Source organism: Amphiprion ocellaris, chromosome 19 (assembly GCF_022539595.1).
Source record: "Amphiprion ocellaris isolate individual 3 ecotype Okinawa chromosome 19, ASM2253959v1, whole genome shotgun sequence".
Classification (NCBI taxonomy): Eukaryota; Metazoa; Chordata; class Actinopteri; family Pomacentridae; genus Amphiprion; species Amphiprion ocellaris.
Window position 1 is genome coordinate 30,404,632 of NC_072784.1, and position 5,863 is coordinate 30,410,494.

Genomic DNA, 5,863 nt, shown 5'->3' on the forward strand with positions numbered 1-5,863 from the left:
AAAGAGCAAAACTAAACATTTAAGAAGAATCAAACTAAAGACAAAACATTTGAAAAGACACCAGTTAAACTTTAGAAGATCAAATTAAACAGAAGAAACAATAAAATGATCAAAAGAGCAAAAACAGATAAAGGTCTGAAAGCGTTTTCTAGTCTGAAATGAAAACATCAAGTTGTTTTTTCAAATGTTTCCTCTTTCTATGTTCTTGGTTTGATTGTGGACAGATTTACTAAGAACTCATTTCAGAAAACTGCTTTCCAGATAAAGTCTACTAGTAGTTGAAGGCATTTATCGAACTAATGTTACCTTCTGATCTCCACAAACTTTACTGTTCAGTGAAGAGAATCAAAGTTTGTTGAGGATTTCTAAAAAACCCACAGGTGAAGGTCTGAGAAGAACTCAGATGGATGATCTAAATGTGAAATCAAGACTCATGGTCACAAGTTTTAAGGCTTCTGTTAACCATAAAGTTCAAACTAACAGAGAAGTACTGAGAAACTTTTAAAACTTCAGTCCTCAGACTGTCTAAAGGTTCAAACTAACAGAGAACTACTCAGGAACTTAGAAGATATCAGTCCTTGGACTGTCTGAAGGTTCAAACTAACAGAGAACTGCTCAGGAACTTAGAAGATATCAGTCCTTGGACTGTCTGAAAGTTCAATCTAACAGAGAACTACTGTGGGACTTAGAAAATTTCAGCCCTCAGACTGTGTGAAAGCTCAGGTCCTGAGGACTCGGGAGGTGTGGAGGCTTGGAAAGTCTTGGAACTGAGGGTTCCACCCTCCAGCACAAAGGCTGAAGTCCAACCTCCTGAGAAAAACGGTCGAGTCGAGACTCGAGTTAAAAAAAAACTCGAAAACAACAAAAAATAGATGACAAATGCGCAAAAAAAAGAAGAATTAGTATCTGAGCGAATAGCTCAGGGGGATAAGAAGAGTGACTGCGGACCGGAGGGTCGCAGGTTCAAGACCCACCACCGGCAATTTTCTTTCTTTGTCTTTGTCAGGATTTTGAGAAAATTTAAGAAGTGTCTGGTCTTGAACCAGCGACCTGCAGCTCCATAGGCAAATCCTTAACTCACTGAGCTACAGATCAGATACAAAGAAATAAATTCGTCGTCCCTTTGACATCGTAGTTCCTGAAGTGACCACATGGGTGGAGCCAAGGCGGAGTCTGGGTGGAGTCTGGGCGGAGAGTAGGCGGGGAGGTGGGTGGCGGCCTCCCCCCTCTACTCCCCCACCTCTCCCCACCACCCACCACACCTTCCCCCGCCCGACGAGTTTTTCGAGTCTCCACGAGTTCTTCGAGTCTCGACAGGTTTTCTCGAGTTTCTGGAGTTTCCACCAGGTCGGAGGCAGAACAACTTGTCATGAAGAGGTGTTGAAGTCGGCCAGGATGGACTGACTTTTTACAGCGACTAGAAGGAAGACGACTAGAAGAGCAGGTCTTTAACCACCATCCATAAAATCCATGGAGTCGCTACAGAGAAATGAAGGGAGGTCAATTTTTTATCAACCTCCATCCAGATGTTCAACTTGATATCTTTACTTTGACATTTTTAGCACCACAAACCTTTAGTGTCACACTTTATCATTTATTAGGACTTTATCGGAATCCACCAGCAGATTTAGTTTTTGTTGAGAAACTTTATTCTTGTCATCGTGGGACTGCAGTATTTAAAACTGTTCCTTCTATTTGACCTCATGTTTATTAGTTTTAGTGGAGAAAGTTATTTTAGTTGTCGATTAGTCTCTTAAAAACCAAATAATAAATTGGATTAGTCAAGAGGTTTAAATTTCTTACTTTGTCATATTTTAAATGTGACAGAAAATGGAAAAATAAAGTGTCTTGAGACAATTTCACCTGTAATTGGCATTATATAAATAAAATTGAATTAAAACTGTATGTATCTTGTAATGTTGGAGTAATTCAGCCATACATGTTGGAAAACACATTTTCTTTGACCATTAATCTGTTGATTGTTTTCTCCAGTAATTCATTTCTTGTTTTGGTTTATAAAATGTCAAACCCAAATATATTCAGTTTACTGTCATAAAAACCAAAAAGATTTACATTCATGATGCAGGAATCAGGCAGTTTTTCACTTTTTATCTTAGTTTAGTCAGAAAGATAGTTGATAATGTGTGAATCGTTGCAGTTTGTGAGTCGTAGAAGGTTTTAATCTTTGGGGCCGAGTGTCAAAAAACATTTAGAAACCAACATCAACTAAACAATCAACAAAGATTTGAACATCATTAAAAGGAAATCCAACTTTTGCATGACAATGTCTAATGAAAGGACATTTATTTCCAACGTAAATGTGTGATATTCATCCTCTGGAGCTTTCTCTTCACATCGTCTACCACCTGGACTGGTTTGGTCGGGAGCATGTGCAACAAACATTTGAAAAACTGCACTTTAACATCAATGAATGACACTGAAGTTTAATCTCTACATAAATGACAGTGAGTCTGGATGTGCTGCTCTGTCATTAACTCCTAAGTTTAGGGAAAGTTCAAACAAAAGAGGACAGTTCAGATAAGACTTGAGAATGAGCTTATTTTGAACAAACATCTCAGACTTTCTGAGCTTCAGCACCTACAGCAAGATATTTTAACAACAAGCAACTCAAGAGATCCAGAAGTTGGAGAGAGTTAGCTTTAGCTGAGCCAAAGAACATGTGGGATGCTAACCTAGCAAACATTTCAGACTTTCCTCTGTGAATTCTGAGAAATAATTTCCTATTTAATGACAGAGCTACACATCTTAACTCAGTGTCATTAAAACAGACTCTAATTCAGTGTCATCCATCCATATTAAAGTGCAGTTACCCAAAATGTTTGTTGCATGAGCTCCAACAAAACCTGTCCAGGTAGAAGGCCACTTTGACAAACAGGAAGTGGAAGATTCCAAGCAGATTTATAGAAGGGGGAACTGGACTGTACTAAGTGTGGTCCAGTATAGAGGGGTGTTTTGTGGGTTTTTAAGGCTGATAATGATTATTAGTGAAACATTTGGAGTAGATATTCATTTGCAGTAAATGAAAATATTTACTACTATCTACTTAGAAGAACACAAACTCTAACTAAACTCTAAACTTTGTTGATACGTTTTGGTTTTGTTTACAAATGTTAAGTTAAAGGAGTTTTATTCGTGACGTATAACCAATCAAATCACTCCAGAAGACAGAGCGACTACAGGTAGATAAAGATTCAGAGCCAAAGTAGCGCCATTTTTAAATGTATTTATTACCGTAAATCAGCAAAAAATAAAATACCGATAATCAGTAAATCAGTCAGCCCACAATTACTACAATTCTACAATGTATGTCTCTTTCCTTTGACTTGTTATTTGTACAATATACGATGTATATGATGGTGTTTTTTCATACCAAAGGCTCTACTATGATGTTTTCTAAGAGACATATGATGCTACTCTGGTTGTTCTGGCTCTGGGCTGCTGCACTCCTCCTCTGTTGTTTTCTGGATTGTACTCAGCTGCATGTCTTCGTCCATCCGGCCTCCGTTGACTCGTCCCGTCTGCCGTCTCTGGAGCTGAAGCTGGATTGGAACAGACCAAAGTACAGTCCAATCACGATGCCAGCTGCCTCTCAAAAGGCTCCTTCATCTGGCAGGTGGCAGCACTTCTTCTGAGGGGAAGCTGAGCTGGTCCAGCAGAACTTTGGAGATGTGTTCCAGTGGTTGGTGGATGTGTGGGGAGATAGAGAGGGACCTTTGAATTGTTCAGAAAGGAAAACAGGGAACCCATTGGTAGTTTTAGTTTAGGGTGCTACTGCGGTGTGTTTTTGGGTTTGAAGAGGTGAACAGGAAGAGGTTTTTTTGTATTGATTATCTTTTACTTTGTTCCTGGTTGGAATGCTCCTCAATGTCAACGTGAAGTTCACTTTTAGTTCTGTTTATTTATATTTTACTAACACCCATTTGCTTTTAACCCCCTCACATGTTGTGTTGTTGTAAACTTAGTCTTTCAAATAAATACTCGTCAAACCCTCTGGAAACCAGCGTTTGTACTGTTTTTGTGTTGCTCCTCACCTACTTCAGACAGCCGGGACATAACGTTTTGTGGACTAAAGGCTTTTCTATGACGTTTTTTGAACGACATTCTATACTATGACGTTTTAAGAGCGACATGCTATACTATGACAATTTTAGAGCGACATGCTATACTATGGACATTTTCTGGACCAAAGGCCATACTATGACGTTTGTTGGGAACATGCTATACTATAGGCTTTTTTAATTGACATATTACTATGATGTGTTTTTTGTTTGTGTTTTTTTTTGTTTTTTAGCAACATATAATAATTTGAACAGTTTTAAAAATTACTATACTTTTACTTGTGCAATGAAATATTATTCTTTTTAGGCAAAGGCCATGTTTGATTACATATAGGCTATTAAATAAATGTTTATTAAAAACTAAAAAGCATTAAAAAATAATAACCAACTTAGGCATTTACTGAGTCACTAAAATAGTGTAGAGTCTATGGCCACATCAGCATTATTATAAGCATCCTCTGGTAAATTCACAGCCATATACTGTAGGAAATCTAGCTGATCTCATCATGATGTCCACTTACCATATGGACTTCAGGAGATGATTAGATGATGATAAACTGTGACCTGCTGGTTGGGTTCTCTCTGTTCTCATATGTCCTCCATGTTTGTCTCCTGATGCTGCCTTACTTCAGCCAGTCCATGAGCAACAACGTGGCATTTCCCCCAGATGTGAACAGCAAATTTTTTGACAGCGAATTTTTTGACATTGAATTTTTTGATGGCGAATTTTGAACATTGAATTTTTTGATGGCGAATTTTGAACATTGAATTTTTTGATGGCGAATTTTGAACATTGAATTTTTTTGATGGTGAATTTTGAAGACATTGAATTTTTAACTGGTTTTTAGAATTTTGATGAGCTAAATTCAGGCATAAAAAATTCACATACGTAATTTTGATGCAAAAAAAATTCAAAGTAAGAAATTCAGCAGCTTTTAAAATTCAGAATCTGATGAGTCTGATTTGCTTCCATACATCAAAACTATGAATGAACACATATAGAAATATGTAGTAGACAAAAATGTGTGAAATAAGTCAAAACATGTTTTATATTTTAGATTCTTTGCTTTGATTACTTCTTTACACACTCTTGGCATTCTCTGGATGAGCTTCATGAGGCAGAACCTGAAATGGTTTTCACTTCACAGGTGTTCCTTGTCAAGGTTCATTTGTAGAATTTCTTCCTTCTTAATGGAGTTGGAACCATCAGTTGTGTTGTGCAGAAGTCAGGTTGGTCCACAGTTGACAGCTCTATTTGACAACTGTTAGAATCCTTATTATGGCAAGAACCAATCAGCTAAGGAAAGAGAAACAACAGTCCATCATTACTTTAAGAACTGAAGGTCAGTCAGTCCGGAAAATTTCAAGAACTTTGAATGTATCACAAAAACCATCATGTGCTATGACCAAACTGGTTCACATGAGAACCTCCCCAGGAAAGGAAGACCAAGAGTCTCCTCTGCTGCTGAGGAGAAGTTCATCCGAGTCTCCAGCCTCAGAAATGGAAAGTTAACAGCAGCTCAGATTAGAGCCCAGATAAATGCCACCCAGAGTTCTAGTAGCAGACACATCTCTACATCACCTGTTCAGAGGAGATTGAACCAATCAGGCCTTTATGGTCCAATAGCTGCTCAGAAACCACTACTAAGGAAAAGCAACAAGCAGAAGAGATTAGTTTGGACCAAGAAACACCAGGAATGAACATTAGACCAGTGGAGATCTGGGCTTTGGTCTGATGAGTCCAAATCTGAGATCTTTGGTTCCACCTGTCGTGTCTTTGTGAG

At 38.1% G+C, this 5,863-nt stretch overlaps 1 long non-coding RNA gene across 1 annotated transcript; it reads right to left on the bottom strand.

Moving 5' to 3' along the window:
• Positions 1–3,228: 3,228 nt before the first annotated feature.
• Positions 3,229–5,050, bottom strand: LOC129347637 (uncharacterized). Its single transcript, XR_008599831.1, has 2 exons — positions 4,601–5,050; positions 3,229–3,732 (listed from the first exon to the last, which is right to left on the bottom strand). It is a non-coding gene; the product is annotated as an uncharacterized LOC129347637 (long non-coding RNA).
• Between the last annotated feature and the right edge of the window lie 813 nt (positions 5,051–5,863).